Genomic DNA, 26,653 nt, shown 5'->3' on the forward strand with positions numbered 1-26,653 from the left:
CCTTTTGCATCTTGTCACTCAATGCGCCATCCCGATCACTAGCCACGCGGCTGGTGGCCATCTTGACAACGAAATCTAGAAACTACACTTCTGGTCTAGTTGCTCCAGATTGGCCCTCGCTCCTCTGAAAAGGAGCACCCGCTCTGACCTTGCTGGTCTGAGTGAGAAGCTTACATCGATTCATGCGTGGCTTGCATTAGCCAAGGTCTGTTTGCTCCGATCAAGAAGCCGACACTGCCATCAGCTAGAGCCTTTGTAGGACAGCTCGTGACCGGTGCCTGGACATCCTTGACCTCTTCGTGTCCACGTGGCTGCAGAGACAATATTGACCTCATCGCCTGTTTGTACCCGACATCGCCTGGTTCCATCCTGGTTCATGGTAGTCACTGGCTAGTGACTTTGAACATTGTCCCCTCTGCTTTCAGGTCTTCACCACTTCAGATCCACCCTTGGATCCACCGGAACTCTCCTTGACGACCCGCCTGCAGCATCTTCATCTCCAGGCACCATCGACCTGCGTGACGAAACCCGACACTACTTCGCACCTGTGCACCCGCTTCATGTGGGTGAGGTAACTCAGCATTGCTGGTGTTCCCACACTGGTATACACCTCTAGTGCCTAGGTCTAAAGTTTTGTCCTTGTAGGTCCATCGGAAGGTTCCTTAAACACTAACTTTGTAACTTTTATGCACCATTGACATTGCATTGGTGCATGCCTGTGTTTTAAGCGCTGCACCCGAGTCCCGCAGGCCTTTCCCAACTTCTTCACTGTTAGTTCCGAACAGCTCCAGCGATTCCCCAGGCCCTAGGCCTACTTCCTTTCCTGATAGTGACTCTTATACCACTATTTTAGTATATGGTTTAAGTGGCCCCTAGGGCTCATCCATATTGTGCAACTTTTGTGTATTTAAACTGTGGTTTGTTTTATCGCATTTGCTTCTGTGCTCATAAAGAGTATAGGGGATACTTATAGTAATAAATATATATATATATTTTCAATATATATCTGTGTGGTGTCCTTTCATTTGGTATTCAAGGGGATTGTGTATGGTAAAACAGCTTGCTTCACATGCCTTTACAGAGTTTAGCCTAAGACTGCTTTGTCCACGCTACTAGGATAGCTGGTCTATAAGGTTGACTTACAACCAATCATCATAAGCGTTGCTTGGCATGGTACAAGGTGATCACTAGAACTAGTGAGCATCATATACCAGGCCAACTTCTCACATTGGTGAGCAGTGGTTGGGATTTGAGCTTGCTGTTTGTTTTACCATTGCAATCTTTGAGAATATCATTTGAAAGATCATACAGGTACCTGCTAGGTACATATTAAAACAAGACTAGTATACTTAAGTTCTAATGAACTTAGTTGTTGTAGAGGATAGGGAGTAGCACACCCTGACTACAACTACTAGATAGGTTTAGTAGGTAAACACCAGTGTAGGTAGATTGCAACATATCCACCCCCACACTAGAGCAATGTCAGGAGCAGAGGGGTCCAGTGGACGTACTCCTGTTGAGAGTGACCCTCCAAGGGCACCATCCAAATTTGCTATGCTTAACTTTAAGGATTTGAGGCAGCTTTGTGCCTCAAGAGGTCTCAAGACGGGTCCAACCCCTACTACAGACCACCTTAGAGAGCATTTAGACCAGTCTGAAGCTCTAAAGACCTCTAAAGCAGACCCCACAGGGAATGCTGAAGGAGGCTCTCCCACTGAAGATGACAATACTGATACCCCTGTCCCTGTAGTCCAGCTAGATGAGGATGACCAAATCACTGGAGATACTCAGCCTGAGGAGGAGGAGGAAGATGAGGAGACAGAAGGGGGAGCAGTGATTCTGATGATGGTAGACGTAGTCAGGTGCCAGCCAGCAGGCTTAGCCAGGCTAACTTAAGTGTATTTGGGACTGAGCTAAGGATGACCTTACCCAGACACCCAAGTTGACTTAACCAGGAGCCCAGGAGGAGGAGGAACCACTCAGGTGGATCCAATACTTCCCAAGCTTCTAGAGGCTCTCATGGTCACTCCAGAAGGGGGATGACAAGCCCTCAGAGAAGGGAACATGAGGTCAACATGAGAGAGGCTGAGCTTAGGATCCAGAAGCAAGAATTAGAAGTTGCCCTGGCCCAAGAGAAACTTGCTAGAGCAAGACAGCCTAGATAGAGTGGGTTGGTACCCACTGGTGGCAGCATTATCCCCAGGGATAAAGACAGGTCTTTTGATAACAGAAACCTGAGTAAGATTGTGCCCCCCTACAAAGCTGGGGATGATATCCACAAATGGATGACTGCCCTTGCGAGAGCCTGCAAAGTACAGCAGATCCCTCAGGAGCAGTGGGCAACAATCTTGTGGCTCTCCTTTGAAGGTAGAGGCCGAGACAGACTCCTCACAGTTAGTGATGGGGATTCTAGAAACTACCTGGTCCTGAAGAGTGCTCTGATTGATGGGTTAGGCTTAACCACTGAAAAGTACAGGTTAATGTTCAGAGATACCCAGAAGACACAGACTCAGGACTGGTCTGAATTTGTTGAATGTGCCACTAAGGCTCTGGAGGGATGGTTGCTGGGAAGTAAGGTTACAGACTATGAAGGATTGTACAATTTGCTTATGAGAGAACCCATTTTAAATAATTGTCAGAACCAGCAGTTGCATCAACATTTGGTTGACTCAGATCTGACCTCTCCCCAAGAATTGGGAAAGAGGGCAGACAAATGGGTTAGAACCAGAGTTAAGCAAAAGAACCAGAACCAGGGTGGTGGTAAGCATGAGCGAATTTTGCGGATCTCGCGTTCGCGAATTTTGCGGATTTGCGGATTCGCAATCCGCAAAATCCGCGAATTCCCGCGAATTTGCGGATTTTTTTTTTGTGTTCGCCCGTGTTTCTGCCAGTTCGCGAGGGTTTTTACAATTTCGCAATTTGCGAACTTACCTGTCGGGTCGCAAGTTTTGCGAACTTGTTGTTTCTACGTGTCCAGCCTGTTTGGGACACTCTTCTTCATCACTGCCACTCTCTGTCACCACTGCCACTCTCTGACTACTCATGCCACCCTCTGGCCCACCCATGCCACCCTCTGTTTCATCACCACACCCTCTGGTTGTCCAGTGTACATTATTTTCGGCAAAGCAAAGCACACCTTCCCTGCCTCAAGTGACCTGAATTAATTTGGGGCTGATTAATGTGTCACAGAATATTTTTTTAGCTGGCACCTGCTTCCTTAGTGCGCCCTGATTAGTGATCTTTTGCACTTGCTAAGAGCTTTCATTGTTGCAAAATTAGTTACAACACCTGCCCTGCCCCAACTGACAATAATGAATTAGGGGCTGATTAATGGATTTTAACTTCCAGCCTGGCTCCTGCTTGTCTCCCTTAGCTGTAATTCAGGACCTTTGTGGCATATGTGTAACTATTCTGAGGTTCAGAGCAGGGTCGCATAATAGTTTCAACTGGCAACTGAACTCTGGAAGGGCCCCTCAGGAAGCACTACAGGAAATGGCTACTAATGATGAGCCTGAACTTTTGAACCTGGTAAGTAGTTACTTTCAGTTTTGCTAAGATCGTATTTCTGCAATTTTGCACTTATTCGCGGGGCGTGAACTCACGCGAACAGTGCGAGCAGTGTGAGCAAAATCCGCTGCTCGCGGATTTGCGGATTTTGCGGGAGATTCGCGAATCTCGCGGATTGCGGATTTCCCGAAAATCCGCAAAATTTGCGAGCGGAACGGATTTTCCGCCCATGCCTAGGTGGTGGCCAAAAGAAAACAGACCAGAAGGGTGGGGAGCAGAAAGCTAAAGACCAGAAGTCTTCAACAGGGCCCCAAACTAATACTGAGGGTGGGTCCCAAACTTCCAAGAAGAAGACGAAAGAAGGTCAAAGAAAACCCTAATGTAGTACTTGTAAAAACACCTCTCACTGGACAAGTGAGTGTAAAAAGGGTGGAGCCCCCAACACTGCAGCCCCTAAGGCACCTGCACCCACTATTACAGCTAGCAGTGTTGGACCACAAGCTAAGGGGGTAGTGGGTATCACCTTGGGAACTGAGGGAGATTCTGGCTTAGTCAGAACCCCTACACATGCTGTTCTGATTTGTGATGGGGAACTAGATTGGACCCCTACTGTCAGTCCCAGTAATCTGGGCAAGTACAGGCAGACGCCTTTGATTAATGAAAAAGTGGCTCAAGCATACAGGGACACATGTGCCAGTGTCACTATGGTGACACCTAGCTTTGTAGACCCTGGACAATACCTGCCAGGTGATAATTACCTGGTGACCAATGCCAGCAATGTCACCACTACACATAGTGTGGCAATTGTTAACTTTTCCTGGGGTGGGGTAACTGGCCTAAAAAGAGTTGTGGTTAGTGCTGATCTCCCAGTTGAATGTTTGTTGAGCAATGACCTGGAGAACTCTCTATGGTCAGAAGTTGAGTACAGGACTCATGCAGAGATGTTAGGGATATCATCACATGTCCTTGCTGTGACCAGGTCACAGGCCAAAAAGTGCCTCTCTGAACCTCAGGTCTTGGATCCTGGAACAATGGACCAAGCACCTTCCAAGAAGAAGAACAGGAGGGTAAAGGCTGTGCCTTCCCAACTGCCTACAAGTGAGAATCAGCCTTCACAGGAAGTTGATCTTGAGACCCCTGAAGGAACTGTCCCTGAAGAACTTGAACCTGATCAGGTTGAGTTTCTGGGGACAGGGGGACCTTCTAGGGCAGACTTGGGGCAGGCTCAGTTAACCTGTCCTTCTCTTGAACCCCTCAGACAGCAGGCTGCTGCTGAGGCTGCTGGGAATGCTCAAGGTACCCATAAAGTATATTGGGATGATGGGTTCCTTTATTCAGAGGCTAGAGACCCCAGGCCTGGTGCAACCAGGAGGTTGGTTATACCTCTGCAATTTAGGGGCTTCCTTCTTACCTTGGCCCATGATATTCCCTTAGCAGAACACCTAGGCCAGAACAAGACTTGGGGCAGGCTTGTCCCTCACTTTCACTGGCCTCACATGTCTGAAGATACCAAGGAGTTTTGTCGCTCCTGTGTAACCTGCCAAGCCAGTGGCAAAGCAGATGGTACCACAAAGTCCCCCCTGATACCACTACCTGTGGTGGGGGTGCCCTTTGAAAGAGTGGGGATTGACATTGTAGGACCTATGAATCCCCCTACAGCATCTGGGCACAGATTCATACTGGTGGTGGTGGACCATGCCACCAGGTACCCAGAGGCAATTCCCCTTAGGACCACTACAGCTCCTGTTGTGGCCAGGGCCATACTTGGAGTTTTCTCCAGAGTGGGGTTTCCTAAGGAGGTAGTATCTGATAGAGATGCCAACTTCATGTCAGGATACTTAACAGCTATGTGGAAGGAATGTGGTGTCAACTACAAGTTCACCACTCCCTATCATCCACAGTGCAATGGGCTTGTTGAGAGATTTAACAAGACCCTAAAGGGTATGATTAAAGGATTACCTGAAAAGCTCAGGCGAAGATGGGATATCCTTCTACCCTGCCTTCTGTTTGCTTACAGAGAGGTCACATAAAAGGGGGTTGGCTTCAGCCCCTTTGAATTGTTGTTTGGGCACCCTGTAAGAGGACCCCTGTGTTTGGTGAGGGAAGGATGGGAGTTACCTCTCAGAAAGCCCAAGCAAGACATAGTGGACTATGTACTTGGTCTCCGCTCCAGGATGGCTGAGTATATGGAGAAGGCATCCGAAAACCTTGAGGCTAGCCAAGAATCGCAGAAAGCTTGGCATGACCAAAAGGCTGTCTTGACTGAGTACCAGCCTGGACAGAAAGTATGTTTGTTGGAGCCAGTGGCCCCAGCACCACTCCAAGACAAATGGTCTGGACCCCATACTATTGTGGAAAAGAAGGGAGAGGTTACCTACTTGGTGGACCTAGGAACTCCCAGGAGCCCCCACAGGGTGCTCCATGTTAACAGACTGAAGGCATATGTTGACAGGGCAGACATGGGCTTGGTCATGGCTACAGATGAGGGGCAGGAGGAAGAGAGTGACCCTCTTCCAGACCTGCTGACTCAGAACCCTGAGGATGGATCAGTTGATGGTGTGGCCTTATATGGCAGCCTCACTGAACGTCAGCAAAATGACTGTAGACAAGTTTTGCAGTCATTCAGACATATGTTCTCATTGACACCCAGTCAGACTAACTGGTGTACCCATGTGGTGGACACTGGTGACAGTCTTCCTGTGAAAAGCAAGATTTACAGGCAACCTGACCACGTCAGGGACTGTATAAAGACTGAGGTGCATAAGATGCTGGAATTAGGTGTTATTGAGCCTTCAGAGAGCCCCTGGGCTAGCCCAGTGGTTCTGGTCCCCAAACCTCACACCAAAGATGGCAAGAGAGAGATGAGGTTCTGTGTGGATTACAGAGGACTCAATGCTGTCACCAGGACAGATGCACACCCTATTCCAAGGGCAGATGAGCTCATTGACAAGTTGGCTTCTGCCAAATATGTGAGCACATTTGACTTGACAGCTGGCTATTGGCAAATCAGGTTATCTGAGGACTCCAAGGCCAAAACTGAATTTTCTACCCCAGGTGGGCATTACCAATTTGTGGTGATGCCCTTTGGTTTGAAAAATGCACCTGCCACCTTCCAAAGGTTGGTGAATCAAGTCCTTACTGGGTTGGATGACTTTTGCGCAGCATATCTGGATGATATTGCTGTCTTCAGCTCCACCTGGGAGGATCACCTGGTCCACCTGAAGGAAGTGCTAGAGGATCTGCAAAAGGCAGGCCTCACTATCAAGGCCACCAAGTGCCAGTAAGGTTGTGTACTTGGTTACCTTGTAGGTGGAGGCCAAGTTTGACCACTGGAGAGTAAGATCCAGACCATAAAGGACTGGTCCCCTCCAACTACAAAGACTCGGGTCAGAGCTTTCTTGGGCCTGACTGGGTACTACAGGAAGTTTGTTAAGTACTATGGGTACATTGTGACTCCTCTTAATGATCTGACATCCAAGAAGATGCCCAAAAAGGTTTAGTGGACAGTAAACTGTCAAAAGGCATTTGATGACCTGAAAAAGGCCATGTGCTCTGCACCTATCCTGAAGAGTCCTGACTACTCAAGAGAGTTCATTGTCTAAACAGATGCTTCTGAGTTGGGAGTGGGAGCTGTGCTTTCACAACTTAATGTAGATGGTCAAGACCAGCCCATTGCTGTTATTAGCAGAAGGCTGACCCCCAGAGAGAAACGTTGGTCAGCTATTTTGAGGGAGGCCTTTGCTGTGGCGTGGGCCCTGAAGAAGTTGAGACCATACTTATTTGGCACTCACTTCAAGATTCAGACCGACCATAAGCCCCTCTTATGGCTTAATCAGATGAAGGGTGAAAACCCCAAACTACTCAGGTGGTCCATTTCCCTACAGGGGATGGACTTTACAGTGGAGCAACGCCCAGGGACTGACCATGGCAACGCAGATGGTCTCTCCTGGTACTTCCACTTAGAACATGAAGACACAACTGGTCAAGGTTAGTCTAATGTCCCTGCTTTTGGCGGGGGTTGTGTAGGAGAGTAGGGTCTGCTATCCTATGGTCACCCCAAATGTTTGCTTTTTTGCTTCACTGGTTTATGACTTAATGTGGCTGTGGGCCTGCTAATCAGACCCACAGCCTGCTGTTCTCTCTCTAAATTAATGCCAATGCACTCTAGGTGCATTACGAATTGGAACTGGTTCACCTTATAGGCCCCTGTAACAGTGTACCCTAGGTACCCAGGACACAGGTGTATCCAAGGCCTACCAGGGGCTGCAGCATGTACTGTGCCACCCCTGGCCTGGCCTCCATATTTGACACAACTGGCTGATCACTCAGCTGGGGTAAGTTGGTGTAATCCCCTCTTGCTTAGATATAGTATACCTATATCTAACCTAACTGGACACGTGTTAACCTGTGAGCCACTCCTATGGCAGGCCTCTACAATCCTGGAGGCAGAGTGCGTGGTTTCATGTGAGATGGTGCTCTGGCACGAGCTGAGCCTGTCTGCAGCTGTCGGGAACAACTCCCTTAGCTGTTCCGGGATATTGCCATACCATATACTCTTAAGTGCATTATAATCCTCGCGGTTATTTGCTAACTTTGGTTTGGCTTTACCAAAACATGTCGAGTAAGGTGTCATACGATTTGGAATACTATCCCCTCGACAGTTCTGTCGACGGGGATAGCATTCCACCCTTCTAGAGGGACACGACATGTACATAACCTGAACCCAGGTTAAAGTTAACCAGAGCCTCAGAATCACAAAATGGATGCTGCCAAACAGACACAAGTCTGACCTCCTGCTTCTGGGAGTCCTTCCAGCGAGGGAGGCTTGGACAAAGGGTTTCCTGCCTTGGGAGGTGCGAGCACCACCCCAGACAGGATTTTGTGTATTGGGTAGGACAGGGCTGAATAGATTGAGACATGCCTGGGGCACACAAGGTGTCCCCGTGCATAAGCCAGTCCAAACCGGTGCTGGGGCTTTCCAGCCCCAGTCCTGGCGTGGAGCTGGACAAAGGAAAGGGGGTGTAACCTCCCCCCTTCCTGGTCCCACCCAGAGGAGGGACCTAGCAGGTGATACGGTCCCCAGATTTGGAATAATAGTAGGAGCTGTGTCCTAAGACTTCAGATCATCCTGAACTCGACTTGAAACTAAGAAGAAAACTGGACTTCGACATTCTGCTGCACAGAAGACTGAAGAGAATCTCCCTTGTGGCCAAGGAGTGACCACCCTGTGAATACAGGTACCAACCAGCAACTCGATGTCTGCTTTGCCGCCGCCTCCCGCCAGAGCCCGAGCCCAGAGCCCTACAAGACCTGGATTCCCAGACATCTGAGAGTCCGTTCCACAGTCCCTGAAAAGAAGAGACCCGTGAAGGCACCGAGAGACTTGAGACCGGACCTCTTGAAAGACCCCCAAGAATCTGACTGTGCAGCACCCGAGGCACCATCAATTCTGTGCTTTAGGGTTTGAGAAGCCCCACCACCGAGCAGCATTTGCACTGAAGATCAGCCCCCCAGCATCTCCATGATCTGCATGGGGCCCTTTTGCATCTTGCCACTCGACTCGCCATCCCGATCACTAGCCACGCGGCTGCTGGCCATCTTGGCGACGAAATCTACAAACTACACTGCTGGACTCGTTGCTCTAGATTGGCCCTCGCTCCTCTGAAAAGGAGCACCCGCTCTGACCTTGCTGGTCCGAGTGAGAAGCTTGCATTGATTCCTGCGTGGCTTGCATTAGCCAAGGCCTGTTATCTCCTATCAAGAAGCCGACACCGCCATCTACGAGAGCCTTTGTGGGACAGCTCTTGACCGATGCCTGGACGTCCTCGACCTCTTTGTGTCCACGTGGCTGTAGAGACAATCTTCACATCATCGCCTGTTTGCACCCGACATCGCCTGGTTCCATCCTGGTTCCAACGGTAGCCACTGGCTAGTGACTTTGAACATTGTCCCCTCTGCTTTCAGGTCGTCACCACTTCAGATCCACCCTTGGATCCACCGGAACTCTCCTCGACGACCCGCCTGCAGCATCTTTATCTCCAGGCACCATCGACCTGCGTGACGAAACCCGACACTACTTCGCACCTGTGCACCCGCTTCCTGTGGGTGAGGTAACTCAGCAGCGCCAGTGTTCCCACACTGGTATACACCTCTAGTGCCTAGGTCTAAAGTTTTGTCCTTGTAGGTTCATCGGAAGGTTCCTTAAACACTAACTTTGTAACTTTTACGCACCATTGACATTGCATTGGTGCATGCGTGTGCTTTAAGCGCTGCACCCGAGTCCCGCGGGCCTTTCCCGACTTCTTCACTGTTAGTCCCGAACAGCTCCAGCGATTCCCCAGGCCCTAGGCCTACTTCCTTTCCTGATAGTGACTCTTATACCACTATTTTAGTATATGGTTTAAGTGGCCCCTAGGGCTCATCCATATTGTGCAACTTTTGTGTATTTAAACTGTGTTTTGTTTTATCGCATTTGCTTCTGTGCTCATAAAGAGTATAGGGGATACTTGTAGTAATAAATATATATATATTTTCCATATATATCTGTGCCGTCCTTTCATTTGGTATTCAAGGGGATTGTGTATGGTAAAACAGCTTGCTTCACATGTCTTTACAGAGTTTAGCCTAAGACTGCTTTGTCCACGCTACTAGGATAGCTGGTCTATAAGGTTGACTTACAACCAATCACCATAAGGGTTGCTTGGCATGGTACAAGGTGATCACTAGAACTAGTGAGCATCATATACCAGGCCAACTTCTCACATCTACGAAGTTGACTTCTCTACCACACCCTATTGTAGGGGGACGCTAACCGCCAGACACCCCCCTTTTGTACAATAGGATAATCATTCAACCAAGTACTGAGTTTCTTAAATCGTCACCTGTTTACAAGGCCACAAACAGGACCCATGAGCACCAATCGTCAGCTGGTTACAGGGACACACACAGGACCCATGAGCACCCATCACGGTTCGTTTCGAAGTAATCAAAACAATGGTTTCCTAGATTAATCCCTGTTCAGTATAAGTGAAAGCGTTACTAATCTGGCAGTTTTTGTGTGCCATTGAGGCATTTTTGAACGGCATTAAGCACAAGTGAAACAGTGCTTCACTAGAACCGTACGCATGCGTCTGATCACGCGCATGCGCACTAAATAGGCCAGCGGGATTAGTGCCACAGAGCGCGAGATGGACGCGTGAGGACTACACGCATGCGCGGCATAGCAACACACATGCCCGTAGCCGCAAGCAGAACCGACATAAAGCCCTTACAAGGGCAGGCAGGAAATACCAATTATTCAATCAAATAATCATTGTAGCCCCGGGAAAAGGTACAAATACCCGGATCTTAGACTCTCTCTGGCATAACCATCGGAGCCATGGAGAGGTCGGTCGGGAGGAATTTCCTCGCTGAAATCGTGAGTAAACAAGGTAGAGAGCAGCACTGTCTCCACTACGCTAGAGGAGGTAATGCACATTGTTTGCTTTATTAACCTACCACACTCTCCTTTTTTTAATAGCACCAGCCCGGGGGCCCTTTAAAAAAATGTTTGTCACCCCACGAGCCAGGTACTTTTTAACTTCACTCACTTAGATCTGAACCTCACCATACACTCACACTTAAATACCCCACCCACACCACACATAGTCATTCCAAGTGCTCCCACGTATTCGTAGGTCGCAGCACGCCATACCCCGTAGAGGGGTACGAGGACCCCAATGATGAAGCATGACACCAAGGGGCCTGTTGGCGTGTGAGGGGACCCATACCAACAAGGGTGTTCCCCAACTTTGGAGGACACACCCTGTACTGAAGGAGTGGATTCCTTTTCTTTATTTACATTTGCCCAGGGAGAACGAATCCATCTCGATCTATTTCTCTCTCTCCCCCTTTTGTTATTGATAGTGTACTGGCAGCGCACAGCTGCGGGAGTTCCCCTATTCCCATTTAACACCACTGACTCACTACATGAAACACACACATTACTTGACACACATACAACAGCACGATGGAGTCTGAACATGGACTCACATTTGCAGAGGAAGAAATAGATGAAATTCTGGCGGCTATCAATCCTTTTGAAGGCCTAAGTAGCACAGAACCGGGACCTAGCGTGGCCGACTGGGATGAGCTGATGAATCTTAGAAAGACACAGATCAAAGCAGCTCACCACGGCCTTCTTATGACAGAATATCTGAGAAACAAAATTGCACCACAAGGTTTACTGGTCATAAACGAACCTTTCATTTTTCAAAATGAAAACATTTTCAAAAAAGAATGGTCGCTAATCTCGTGGCACTGTATACGGGATTGGCTAGTGCTAATCAATAAAACAGCCAAACGGATCACACAAGAGTTAAAAATTGACATCCAAAAAATTGAGGTACAGTTGAAGACATATATAAAACCAGCTGAACTGTAGAAAAGATTGGACGAACTGAACCAGCAGATGTCGGATTTCGAGGCTACACTCAAACAGAGTAAATTTAAAAAAACTGGGCAAAGGCAAGGATCGTTTTACCCCTGAGACCACATACCCATACACAAAGGATGACTATGTCCCACGCAACATAAACAGTGACATTGACAGCGACGGTTCCGACACAGGATCGTCTGGGTCAAGTACAAGCAGCAACTCAAGGTATAATGGGACACCTAGACAACGAAGCCAATAGTATCCAAGACAAAGAGGATGGATAGGGTACCAACCACAGCCATTCTACTCCCAGTATGGGGGACCAGCCCCTTTTCCACCATACAACTATGGTCCACCACCACCAGGCCCCATGTACCCACATTGGGGAAACGAGTTCGATACCCGGTTTTTCCAGAACCAGCCTTTTTTAGCATCACGCCCTGGAACGCGGCACGGCCTGAACAGAAAAGGAAACACAGTGATGTGGCAGGACCCGATACAAACAGATCCACGAATGAACACATGGAGCATGACAGGGGCCCTACCGGAAAATCCATCAACCATCCGGAAGGGGACTTAGTGATAAATATCACCACCTGGGAACTAATCGACACCCAGAAAGATGTTCTGAATAAGGGATTGGGTTTTGTCCCCACCAACAAACTGGATCTATTCAGATTACATACCGAAGTACAGGAGTTCATCCGTAAAATCAAACTACAAGTCTTTTTCAAAGGGAAAGAAAGGATCACCAAAACCGACACGGGTTTGAGACCCAAATCAACCTTTACACCACCAGACAACAGTCTACCCATTGAGGTTCTGGCTTTTGAGAAAGCTGTAATGGGCGAATTAAGAGAAATGGACGGAGGAGATCGCCGAGTCTTTAACAACACCAGCCGCCGAGAACAGGAGGCTATTCGCGAACTGGCTAACAATCGTGACATGACCATCAAGCCGGCTGACAAAGGGGGAGCAATAGTGGTACAGACAACAGAAGCCTATAAAAAGGAGTGCCTGAGGTTGCTGTCAGACCACCGCAATTACACCATCCTACCCCTAGATCCAACAGAATCGATCAGCATCACCATCGGGGGTATGGTAGAGGAAGCCCTGGCACACAACTGGCTCTCAAAAAAGGAAGCTGAATTTTTAATCCAGAAAACTCCAAAAACACCCTACTTCTATTGTATTCCCAAGATACACAAGAGCCTGGAAAAGCCACCCGCAGACAGATTGTCTCGGGTATAGGCTCCATCTTGGAACCACTCTCAAAATTTTCTGATGCCTTTTTGCGCCCTTTGGTACAAGGGACCAACACCTACCTCAAGGACACTAAATCTGTACTACAACTGTTACAAAATCTCACTTTTGACCCGAGCAGCCACCTTTTTCTAAGTTTGGATGTGGAAAGCCTGTACACAAGCCTCCCTCATGATGAAACCATTTCTATAATTGAGGAAGTTCTGTACAGTGCCAACTGGAAGTACCAGACCCCGTGTGGTGTCGTAATGGAGTACATCACTTTGGCACTAACTAAAAACTTTTTTGAGTTTGATGGGACCCTTTACCTCCAGAGCCACGGAACCAGTATGGGCAGTACATTTGCGCCGAGTCTGGCAGGTCTTTATGTCCACCATTTGGTAAGCACTAAGATTCTGCACACCAGCAACCCATACAAACAACACATCGTCATCTGGAGGAGATACATCGACGATGTGCTCGTAATTTGGCAGGGTGACCATCAAACGGTAACACAATTCATGGAGTGGCTGAATTTGCAGAATTGTTTTTTAAGATTCACCCACTCAGTTTCCAACAAGACATTGGTGTTCCTGGATCTTAAACTTTTTCATGAGGATGGCAAATTACACACCACCACACACTTCAAACCTACCGCAAGGAACTGCCTCCTCAGATATGACAGCTTTCATCCGCGTCATTTAAGGACAAATTTACACTACAGACAATTTCTGCGACTAAGGCGGAACTGTACCCAAATCAAGGACTACAAGGCACAAGCACAAGACTTAAAAAACAAATTGCAGAAAAGACAATATCCGGAGAGGATTATTGACACAGCCATGAAAAGGGCAAGAAATAACAACAGGGAAGCATTGTTAGAAAACAAAATCCCAACAGACCAGGTAGCCTACTTACAGCTCCCACACCAACGAAGTGTCCAAAGTACTGAACAAACATTGGCGCATTCTAACGAGTGGATCTTTGAGCTTAGAGAAACCAATGTTTGCCCACAAACTAGGCAAAAACCTCAGAGACATGTTGGTCCACACACGCCCAAAACAACAACAACAACTACAACTCTCACAACATGGCTTGGGTGGCCACTACCCATGTGGGAACTGTGCAAGCTGCCATCTCACACAGAAAAGTAAACATCTGATCCTTGCCAACGGAACCAAGTGGGAGCAACTGAAACTGACTAATTGTAATAGCAGAAAAGTTATTTACCTGATTACTTATTTTTTTGTTGCTTTTCAAAAACCTTTATTGGGTATCATCAAACACACACAGCTGTCCGCCTACAACCCAAAGGGGCCGGCAGAAAACCAGGGCAGTATGAATGCATTTTATATGTCAAGCAACCACAGCCAATAGGCCGACACCCTGGAGGTCCGGCGGCGTGCATCATAGGGCTTACAGTCGACTCAGTTTACGTAACGTGCCTACGCCCCCCAACCCGCCCCCTGCCCCCGGAGATGAGATAAGCTGAGTGTACCTGATGGCGTTAGGCCGTAAGTAGTAGTGTGTGCCAGAAATGAATCTACCCGTGAAACAATGCCTAAACCGTTCCCAAACAACCCCTCCCCTCCCCCCCAAACTGCCTGCCCGCTCCTTGTTTGTCTTATTAATAAGTAGGTTAGTGCTCAAACCCATCATGTCAGTACTAATGCCGGTCACGCGCCCTACTCCCCCACCCAGCTCTACTACCCAAAGCCCTGATCCCGCTGGTAACCCTCTAGTTCTGTGTGCAGCTATGTTTAGGTGTGTATAGCACCGCCCACTGCCCCGGGGGGGCAACGTCTGTCCCTCGTGCCTGGCCGTTGGAGTTGCTCCCCAACCCTCCCTTTGTCAGTGGAGAAATGCGTATTTAATCACCAGGGTCAACTACCTCCTCCTGCAGCTCCACGTCATTATCCGTCTCCTCCCGAACTGGGTCTGCGATATCTTTGGTGGATAGATAAGTTTGATATAGACCCCAGAAATTCTTAGGCCTATTACCGGGTGGTAGGAGGTCACTATAATTCTGGGATTGGGTACAGCAGTATAGCATGTCTCTGACCCATCTGCATTTCGTCGGTAAGGGACCCCTAATAAATAATAAATAATAAATCACAAAGCTCTTCTAGTTTGAAAGCTAAAACAACAATTATGTGTCGTGTGCAAAAGTGAAGCAAGAATAAAAACTGTGTGCAAACATTTAATAAACTCGTGCTAACTTAACACAGTATATAGAAAGGAAGTAGCTATATGACACCCCCCCAATGATCAGAGCACTGTCAGAAATTATGTAATGCGAGAACTAGAAAGGGGTGTTAACCTGAAAACAGAGTTCAACAATAATGAAAAATTCTATTCTCCAAACTAATATATATAGGCCTATAGGGGCCAAGCGTAATAGTTCCAACCATTGAAAATATAAGTCAATAGGTGTAGGAAATATACATAAAAAAAATTCACACATGAAAAAAGGCACTGTCCAATTAAGTAGTGGGAAGGAACATACGTGTTGCTCCCTCACAGGATCCTCTATTAACATCAGAGGACAACTCGGTGGGTTCTCAAGAAAGCTCCTTGCCAAGAACTCATGCGCTGCTGTGATTACATCCCAACGACCCATTAGTCCATGCATCGCTGCCAAGGCCATAATCCTTTCGCCAGAACAAACCAACTCGTGAGCAACTACGGGGCTCATCAGATGATTAAAGTCGACTTCAGGAGACACCGTCAAGCAGAGACACAAATCAAGGGCCCAGTGGAAATCGCAGCTCAGGCAATGAAACACAGGCTGGACACATGTGAAATAGGAAAATCGAAACGATAATCCAAACGCCGTGCTTAAAGTCGCAAGCGGCAGGGTGCCATAGTAATCAAGCATCCGGTTGCGCAACAGTGACCGGAGGGGCTCTTCTGCTCCCAAAGCAGGATGGGCATCCATGTTTTATAAAACAAAATATCACCAATACGCCTGCAGCCAAAGCCAGCAAGACAGGGAATCCTCCAAACAAACTTGAAAATAGAGAATGAAAGAAAGCAGGGATGACCCAAAATATTTTTTCAAATGAAGTCACAAGACCACTACTAACTAATTTAAAAAAGTGAGCCAGGCGGAAGTGGAGGAGGCATTAAAGATTTGATGAACCAGCTCGCTGAAATGTAACGGTAAATCAGTATTTAAAAGCGCCTGCACTTCTGTGCGTGTGTTAGCTATGTGAAGGACGAATGTTTCTCGGGCCGAACTCAGGGCCACCTCTTTCTGAGACAAAAGAGCTCTTATTCTAGTCATACCATTGAACTCTGCTTTCAAGGTTGGAATGCGCGGCCAGATGGAAACATCTGAATTCCCATAGCGGGACACTGTACACTGTCTTTGTAGACCTTCGTGCCGCCTTCGATTTAGTCCCGCGGGCCAAATTGTGGGAGGTGCTGGCTAAATTGGGTGTCCCAGGAGATATTCTCCATATCTTAATCAGATTGCAAGGCGGGACACTGTACGCTGTCTTTGTAGACCTTTGTGCCGCCTTCGATTTAGTCCCGCAGGCCAAATTGTGGGAGGTGCTGGCTAAGTTGGGTGTCCCAGGAGATATTCTCCATATCTTAATCAGATTGCACACTGACAACTATGCCCGAGTTAGATATGGAAAGGGGGGCAGGCTGACGGATAGGTTCCCCGTTCGCAGAGGGGTAAGGCAGGGTTGCGTATTGGCGCCGACCCAGTTCTGCCTATTTGTGAACGGGGTGATAGAGTACTTGAAAGGGATCCCCAACATTGATGCGCCACAGTTGAACAGCAGCAGGGTGCCAGCGATCATGTTCGCGGACGACACCCTGCTGCTGTCAAAAACGCCAATGGGGCTTCAGAGGGTCCTGAATGGGTTTTTGGGGTTCTGTAACGAAAGGGGCCTGGAAATAAACCCCTCAAAGACAAAATTTATGATTCTCAACCCCAAACCGAAAAACTGTCCAAATCCCCGCCTGGGAACTACAATTCTGGAAAGGGTTCATGTAATAGAATACCTCGGTATAACCCTGAACCAGAACCTGACATGGCTCCCACACAAAACAAAAGCAACCACTAAATTAGTCCAGAGGGCAGGCGCCATTGCAAGAATTGCTAAAAAACCTCCTCTTTGTCCATTGGTCCCTGCCATCCATATTTATAAAGCTCAAGCCCGCGGGGGTATCACTTACGGGGGTGAGCTCTGGGGACACATCCCGTTATATACCATACAGGTGGCAGAAAACAATTTTATAAGACAATTATCTGCACTTCCCCCGAACACTCCGCTTCTCCCCCTAAGAATGGATTTGGCATTACGACCAATCACCGAGGAATTGGGCTTTAAACCCTTGACCTACTGGAGGCGCTTGTGGAGTAGTCAGGACCTGGAAAACTACAGAAATGAACTGCAGGAACTTCTTAGATCAACCTACGCCACCAAAATCCCCTGGATAAAGTACATCAGGGATATGTGTACGACCCTCGAAGTCCCAGAGCTATGGTCTGAGCCGGAAATTGTGTCTGCAAGGCTTTCCAGAAAAGCACTTTCTAACTTATTCTATAGCGTTATGCTCCAGAAATCTTTGAATTCCACCCGGGAAGGATCCCTAACCGACACATTCATCAAGGTTAAAGACTCATATAGCCATGAACATGTACTAGATGGCATGACACCTGTGTTCGTACGGAAGATCTATATGCAATGGAGGTATGGATCTCTTCCCTTGAGGTCCTTCACTAAATCTTGGGCCGGCTACTTGGACTCAGGGGTGTGTCCAGCCTGCAATTACAAACTGGAAAGTGATCTCCATGTGGTCCTGTTCTGTAGAGCCTATAGCAGAATGAGGAGTTACTGGTTGGTCCCCCATTTAAAGAACTTGGGTTTCCGAACATATGCTCCGGCCTACAGAGTACTTAAGACAGACCTATCGGCACCGACAGTGTTCGTAATGTCAGCATTTCTGACGGCAATGTGGCGGCTACGCGCAAAAATAATTAAGGACTCTATAGCTGTGTGTATACCTTTCTCTAATTGTCTTGCACATTAGTCCTGATATCGTATTGCCCTCTTTTTAAGCAAAGTGTTATTTTATTAAGCAGACTGCAATCATGAGTGCGGGGAATTGGTTTTTTTTTAAATGTATAGCACATTCCTAATGTTTTAATTGTCTAATGATGGAAATTAATTTGCACATCTTTTATGATCTATATGATCGAAATAAAGATTATTTGAATTTGAATTTGAATTTGAATTCCCATGCGTAGGGGGATACAGAACGTTTTTTGCAGCACACAACACGTTCAGATACAGTTACCACATAAGCGATACCGACAAATAAACCACAACATTCTTTGTTGTTCAATAGCAAATAACTACCATTAGCCAAAAGTGTAAACGTGGGAACTATAGCAGGAACAGGAGTCCCTTTCAATACACAGGCCAGATTAGGTCGTTCCTGGTTGCAGGAACCATGTAATTGTATGTGTCTGCATACTAATGAGTGGTCAGGGAACTCAGTGCATTCCTCCCCATTAAGATAAACTTCCTTACCGTCCTTCAGGCACCTATATGTGAAAGGGAGAGACCATGCTTCATGGAGGAAAGCACCACCTAACGGGTCATAACGTCCTATTGCAACATATCGCATACAACTAGAGAATTTGTATAAGGCGAATGGTAATGTAATTAATCCATGGATAAGCCACGTTGCATCAGTGGCCTCAGCAACAGAGAATGGTAAAGATTCCAACCTCTCAATGTGTAGCATGGAAAAGGATGCATCTCTCATTGAAAGCATGTGCTGTTCCTCAGCCAGATTAAACGGGGAAAAGAGGGAGGACACGTTCATGTAATTCCATGGCACACGGCCAAACTTAAGAGTCTGCAGAGTGCACGCAAACTGCATCACAGAACGCAATTGATTTTGGCCATGGTACAAAACAGACACCTCATCATTTACAATATCAACCACTGAAGAAACAATGTTATTCAAAGTGTATATGCGGGAAGAAAGCATGTTAATACTGTTATCGACAACTGCAAGCACTTTTTCTAAATTTGCTTGATCAATAGCTCTCAGGCACCTAGCAGCCTCTACTTGTGTAAGCTTCCAAATTTCATTGTAAGCAGCATAAATCCAACGTTTAGATCTACCGCTTGCGGGGCCTTTTATAAAGTCAATAATATCTACATCATCCGTTAGCTTTGATAGATGTAATTTAACAGCAGCTGATGTAGAATGTTGTAACCAATTCTGACACAATTTGCCTACTTAGTATGTTGAACAGTGTGTTCAGGATCAAAACGTGGATCAGGCCTGACTTGTGTAAAACCTTCAGTCAAACCCAGAAAGCGACGCTGGCAAGAGTCAGAGCTTCTGTGCCACAGCAGCCAACCCTTTGGATCAAAATTGGATACATTAAAGGATGCATTATTTAGTAATGTTTGCACCTCTCTAATGGAAAGCTTAGTGTAATTATCCCAACCTGAATATTCTTCCAAAACAGGAATAGCCGGGGTATTTAACTTTTTTGAAGTAGCCAATCCAAAGCATGTTGTCTGGGAAATTGTAGAATTCAAAAACAACATATGATTCGGGATGAGACATGCACAGTGCAAAGCCTCAGTGCCTTGTACCTGCCAACTTTTAGAACCCCAAACCGATTTAAGGTCAATTGTTTCCTTCCATAGCTCGTAGCCTTCCACAGCTAAACTATCTAGAAAGGACTTCGAATACAATAATTTAGTATTGGTAAGTCTAACCTTGGACATGGGTTTCTGTGTCATCTTAAAATAAAAGGACTCAGGACTTGATTGATTAAAGTCAGTAAAGTAAGTGTACTTATTTAAAAACGTACTGGAGCTGCATTGTATTGGTGCAGGGCAATGTTCCCACTGTGTGTAATTTACAGTACCCCTTCTGGAACTTGTCTTATGCAAAAAATGATTACCAAAATGTTGATAGCAAAATAAATCACCATAATTAGCAGATTATAAATATAAATCTTCAGCATCAAAGGCAGCATAATATCTCAAATCAGAGAATAATGATTCTACGGCCTGAACATTCCAATCATCAGAACGTATGTTTTGTTTTATCACATCCCCCATGTTCACCCTTAGTACATTTGGGACATTAACCACTTCAGTGGGGCCATGAATTTGAAATTTAACTGCATCCCACACAATCCCATCAAGAAGTGGCCAAGCTGTGATGTTAACAAAGTTCAAGTCTCTTTTCAGCCTGTGTGCAGAATGCGAAGAGGAAAAGGGGTCCAAAGTTCCATTAAGATGCCGAATGCCTGTTCTCTCTTTGACATAGTGTCCATCCATGATTCGGAAAAAATAAAACACAAAACCAAATGACATAAAAAGGTAAATTGAAAAAAGCATTAGCCAAATATATGTCCAAGGGGGAACTAAAACATGTTTCTTGAATAAAGAGGCATAAATTGCACAACATGAGGGTTTTGTCGAAGTCACTGAAGCAGAGTCAAAAGAGAATCTTGAGTCTGTGGCCAAACGTGTTTGTAAGTCAGGCATTGATAAATCAGCAGGATAGGTGTAGTCGAGGTCATCATTGTTATCAACTGGGAAAGTGTGTAGTAAAGGACTAGAAATGACAGGCATCTCGAGGGCCACTTCTGGCCCAGCAGCTGCAGTAATGGCCAAAACAGGATTTCTCACCATCGAAGAACAGGAGACTGCCGGTGTCATGCTATGAAGAATCGGCCACCCTGTGTATCTTGACATTGTCAATTGAGATAAACCTGTTATCCTTACGACCTGGAAGTGGTGGTAATATGACTGTTCTTGTGCCCTTCACTCCAAGAACGGGGACCGGTGCTCAATAGGAAGGACCAAATTCTTTCTTGTTATTGATCTTCTCTCGAACCAGTTCTCCAACTTTGGGTAGCCAGCCAACTACCGGGATCTGCAACGCATCATCCGACGTGGAGGGCAAATGTTCCTTAGCAAGACTGTCTCTGGTCTTTTGTAGATTCTGCAAAACAGTGCAATGTTCATCTACATCAAAGGCCGTGGCTTGGGCCACGCAGTCTAGACCGTCGAGGTCAGGGACATACATCTTGATACCAAAGAGCATTTCGTACGGGATCAGCCCACCCAGAGACCTTCTAGGGAAATTATTAAGAGCACGCTGCACGCCATTGAGATGGGCCAGCCAGTTTCTGCCAGTGCCTATAACTCGAGCTGTCAAAGATTGCTTTAAGTCACGGTTCATTTGTTCAACTACACTATTACCCTCAGGTCTGTACGGAGACGAAAACTTGACTTGGACCCCAAACGAAACCATAGCATCCTTATACGCCTTAGAGGCGAAAGCCGGACCCTGATCCGAATGGAAGGTACCACAGGCAAAAATCCCTACAAAGACACGCAAATCTCTCATGACAGTCCGTGAATCAGCGCTGCGATCGGGCCATACCCACACAAAGCGTGTGCATGAATCAACTGCTACTAAGATGTACTTATACCCAGTATCAGAAGAAAAAGGACCGCAGTGATCTAAATAAACGCATCCAAGTGGTTTATTAGATATGTACAACTGTGTCTGTGGCGGACGCGCAGCAGTTGAAGGCTTAATCTGCTGGCAAATGTCACATTGAAGGACATAATCGCGCGTCTGTTTGTACAGTCCCCGCCACCAGAATCGTAGTTGTAGCTGAGTTACAGTGGCTGAGACGCCCGCATGCGCAGACGCCACACCTTCATGCGCCGCTGTAATCAAAGTGGCTCTGCGATCAGAGTTGGGAATCAAACGTTCGCCAACATCAGGAATTTTCACGTAAGGAACCTTATCGGGACTTAAGTGGTATGTGTACTTCGAAGGGAACCCCGCAGGATATTTACCTCCCTTCTCAGTGGCAGCGACCACCGCCAAGATGTCGTCATCTATTTTACTTTTGGACCGTGTAACTGCTGCAACTAAATATTTGGATACTGCTGATTTCGCTGCTTCATCAGCAAGCGAGTTACCGACAGCGTGGACTCCCACGCGCTGATGGCCGAGAGTATGAATCACAAACACAAGTGGCAATTGCTCTTTAAGCTCAGCCACTCGGACCCAGATCATTTTATGTTTTATTGTGCTACCTTTGGAATCACGAAATTCATTCTGAATCCAAAAGAACAAGTTCTCATTGTAAGACTGGACACAGTATTAAGAATCACTTACGACAAGAGTAGTCACCCTAGGATCCGCGTACTCCAATGCAAGCATCAGAGCACAAAGCTTTGCTAATTGTGCAGAGCAGTCTCCTAGTGTCTGCATGTGCAAAACACTGGAATTGAACTCATCGTTCACCATGGCACCAACCACAATGGCCAATACGGAAATGTAGGCATGTTTAGAGCCATGCGCAACCTGCGCCGAACCATCGGTGTAAATGATGCAATGGAAACCCTCCAGGGGTCGCATTGCTAAAGGAGCCGGATGAATGAATTCATACTGTAAGTACTCCTGCGACCTTAATGTGGCCTCAAAAATAAACGTGACATCCTGGGATGTCAAGGACGCTGCCCATTGAATCCACTGAGGGTGCAAAGCCTTAGAATTAGGTACACTGGCTTTTGTGACTGCCTCTAAGGCAGGACACGGGGTAACAACAAACATGCGTTTTCCCTGTGACAGGGCACGTTCCTTAAGAATAGCCATCTGTACAGCCGTCAAAACTTTCTCCACAGTGGAAAAGCGCAATTCAGCCGAAGTGTACAAGTGTGACTTGTAAGCGATAGGTATTGTGTCTCCTTCATTAAAAGTTAGGTACGTGAAACCCACCGTTCCGGGGATAATTCTTATCACCAGGTTGGTCTGATTATCACGAGTCAGTAAGAATTTAGAAGCGAGCAGATCAGCCTGCAAAGACTGCAGAATAGCCGAATGCTCAGGCAGCCAGCATGATTTGGTAAAATATGGTTGTATCAAAGCATACAAAGGCTTGATACGCTGGGCATATTCCGGAATGTAAGTTCACCCGAAATTTAAAAAGCCCAGTAAAGACTGTAATTTTTTCAGTGTCGTTGGAGCGCGCAATTGTGGGCATTTCTCCAGGAAGTGAGGAGCCAATCCCTTTCCTTCATTGTTAAGCTCGTAGCCCAGAAACAACACTGTGTACTCTGCAATGTGCGATTTTGCAAAGTTGAATTTGTAACCTAAGTTTGCAAAGGTACAAATTATCCCGTTCACTCGACACAGATGCTCCCAAAGTTCGTCGTCTGTGAGATATATGTCATCCACATACGAACAAGCATCCGGGTCGATTCTCTCCAAAAGAGAGACAATGCGGTCGGAAAAAACCCCAGGACTATTTTGTAGCCCATAGGCAAATGCCGAAAGTGTTTTTGGACCCCGGTGCAAGTAAAACTGGTCCATTGGGAACTCAGAGCATCCAATTGGTGGGCATAAAAACCATTAGAAATGTCAAACGTGGTTTTAAACTGCTTACGCACAAGACTATTTACAAGGGCAGAGCCGTGAGTATTCTGTACTGCACAGTTACGGTAATGCGAGTTCAAATGCCGGGTAATCCAAAACCAAACGATAAGAACCGTCAGGCTTGTTTACAGTAAAAAGAGGGTTATTCATCAGTGACACACACGTTTCAATTACACCTTGATATCCAAATTGTTCAAGGATTGCCGTGACGGAAGCTTTCGCTTCACGTCTTATAGGATATTGAGATTGAGGCTGCGGCTGAGACCACAAAGGTATCTCGTGGCATGGGGATAATTTATCCCACCCTCACTGATTGTGGTACACAGCCGGTGCCAGAGCTAGAGCCCACTCTTCAGCAAAATGCAGCGCATCCTCTTTCGAGACTGTGTTCGCGAAACTGGGGAGGATCACCTCCTCCCCTCGCGGAGCTGCGAGCACAAAAGGTGGGGGCCAGTCAGCCTCCGAAAGCAAAACGTCATATGTAAACGAACGATTTTCCCAAAATACCCCTTTTATGGTTCGCTCTATGTCACCTTTAATTAACAGGACAATTTCAAAAAGTCTATCAGGGGAAGCAACTCTCGTGTCAGCTGTTTCAATGACAAATTAAGTATCAGTCGCTGCCACCTTCAGTAGTGGACGGAGCGCCTCTCTCATTATGGTAATCTCCACCGCGCTGTCCAGCAAGGTCAGAGCCCACGTCAGATTCCGAAGCCGCGTTCTCACTATCTGGGGCATATCGATGCGCTGTTAAGGCTGCGACTTTCTTCTTGGCAAACTGTGGTCTCTTAGGCGCAGAGCCTTCCTGCTTTTCTGCACCGTTCCTCGGGCGAGGCTGGTCACGTCCTTGCTGGCCACCCCGACCTCTGCCGCCCCCTCCACCACCGGTTGAAGGAGCCGATGAGTCCTGAAAGGAACGAGGAGAGCGTTGGTCAGAAGCCCGAAATCTATCAGGAGTCTTAATCGTCGCGCGGTCGCGCAAGTCATAAACACGTTCCGACTGCGTAGGCAACGGAGACGCGGGGCGAGAAACCTGTGTTTGTTGTTGTTGAGGTAGCTTTCCCTGTTTCTGTTTATTAGGCCAATTCTGTTGTCTGGACTTGGGCTGAACATTAGTTTCCGAAGGTTGTCCCTGGGGCTGCTTTTTATCTTTATCAGAAAAACATTTAACACCCTTACAATTGCGACCGACGGTTTTATAAGCCACCACAATAATCTTCGCTAACTGTCAGGGTTTCTCTGCCTCGGGAAGCACCGCCAGCGCGTTAGCAACCTGAAAGTTCACTGCATCTCCCTTGACATTAGCAAGGATCAGATCGCAAACTACATCAAAGGTGCCACACAGGCGCATGCCTAACTCGACCACAGATTCCGGTCCGTGATCATCTTGAACACGTTTAAGGACCGAAGACAGCACGGACATAGACGGGGTGCCATAGCACCGAGCATAGACAGCCACAAAAGTCTTCCCCCAGTTTTGACAGTTAACGAGCTCAGGGGCCAAATCCTTTGGCAAACTAAGTGTAAGAATCTGGTGTTTTTCACCAGGAGTCGTATTAGGAAATACAGCGACCAGCTGGTCAAATTTCTCGGCAAGCCAGAAAGGAAAATCATCCTTTTCCTGGGGCTTCTTGCCCATAATGGCATTGACCATGACAGGACTGATTTTCAAACCACCCTGCCCTGCCGGAAGCGCCGCACCCCCCGGGGCTCCACCTGGAAGATTACGGCTTGTGTAATGCACTAAGGCTCTAATCACGGCAATCGCGACTACATGTAGACGTTGGATTTCAGCCAAATTACAAGTGACGTGTAGAGGATGAGGAGTAAATCCAGCCAAAACAGGCCAATTAGCACCTGGAATGGACAAAGGACCTAACCTCGGAGTGGTTAAAGAATGGGGGAGGGCGCCACCAAACCAAACGCCATGCTGCCAAACATCAATAGGTACTTCCTGTGCCCTGTACGGAGTTTACTCATTAGGTACAACCGTGGGAGTGTATGTGTGAAATACGCCAGAATTTGAGTCCACCCCCGGAAATGTCACCCATGAATAAAAGAGTTCATAAGGGTAAGCATGCTCCGCACTCACCACCATAATCACAGCCAAACCCTCAGCAGGGACATTGTAAGCCCGCAAATGATCTCGCACCGCAATGCGACTATGCTGCCGAATGTCCACGGGCTGGGCCATGACAGCACAGGAACGAGAAAAAACAAAGAAAACTTTGTAGCACAACTCGGTAGTAATTCAAGGAAACCGTTTTAGTAAGAATCAAGCTTGATAGGACCTATTTCAAAAATAGGTAGGTGTTCCGACACCACCGGAAACATCAGTGAAGGGGTTAAGGTTTGAATGAGAAACTACTCGAGTGTCATGATATAAGGCCAACAACGTCTGGGCGCCATGTAGCGGGAATTCCGTTCTCCTACAGAACTGTGCATAGAGAGCTGGAACCTCGGTGAATTAGGATGGCCCAAAACTCACCTCAGTACCCAAAATCCCCTTACCGAGCTAGCTACAGTGTCTCATTGGTCATAACAAACTCCCAATGTTTAGACAGACCAGAACATGAACTTAGAATACCTCAGGAATCGTGGAACACATGAACACTCTTTCGTTATTCAATCATCACAAACCAGAACTTGGAGTCAAAGAGGACACGTGTATATTTGAAATATTTATTTACTGATGCACAGTTCTCAAACGCAGTATCTTGTATAATACTAGCAAACATATTATAAGCAATACAGTAATCAGCATAGTTATTAGTCCATAAAAAGCGAATGGAGACAGCATACTAAGATGCTGGAATGAATAGAAATAACAATGTCTAATTCACAACCTCCTTATTTAGCATAGTATTTTATATCTATGAAGGTCTCATTTGGGTTTTAGCAGGGCGGGCCCATACCTCAAAATCTCAGTGGCAGGAGGATCACATCACCTTCCACCAGCTCTCTGCATGCGAAGCACATCAAGTGTGTTCTTGTGCGTCCAGCACAACAATATAAAAGTCGCCTAGAGCC

The 26,653-nt window shown here is 46.9% G+C and overlaps 1 protein-coding gene and 1 pseudogene across 1 annotated transcript in view; both read right to left on the bottom strand.

Annotated features, from left to right (window-relative positions):
• LOC147725755 (CD5 antigen-like) overlaps window positions 1-26,653 on the bottom strand; it is a 445,735-nt gene that overhangs the window by 108,307 nt on the left and 310,775 nt on the right. The gene's annotated exons all lie outside the window — the stretch shown is intronic.
• On the bottom strand, window positions 13,456-25,817 carry LOC147725756 (uncharacterized; annotated as a pseudogene).

The sequence above is a fragment of the Lissotriton vulgaris genome, chromosome 3_2, assembly GCF_964263255.1.
Source record: "Lissotriton vulgaris chromosome 3_2, aLisVul1.2, whole genome shotgun sequence".
NCBI lineage: Eukaryota > Metazoa > Chordata > Amphibia > Caudata > Salamandridae > Lissotriton > Lissotriton vulgaris.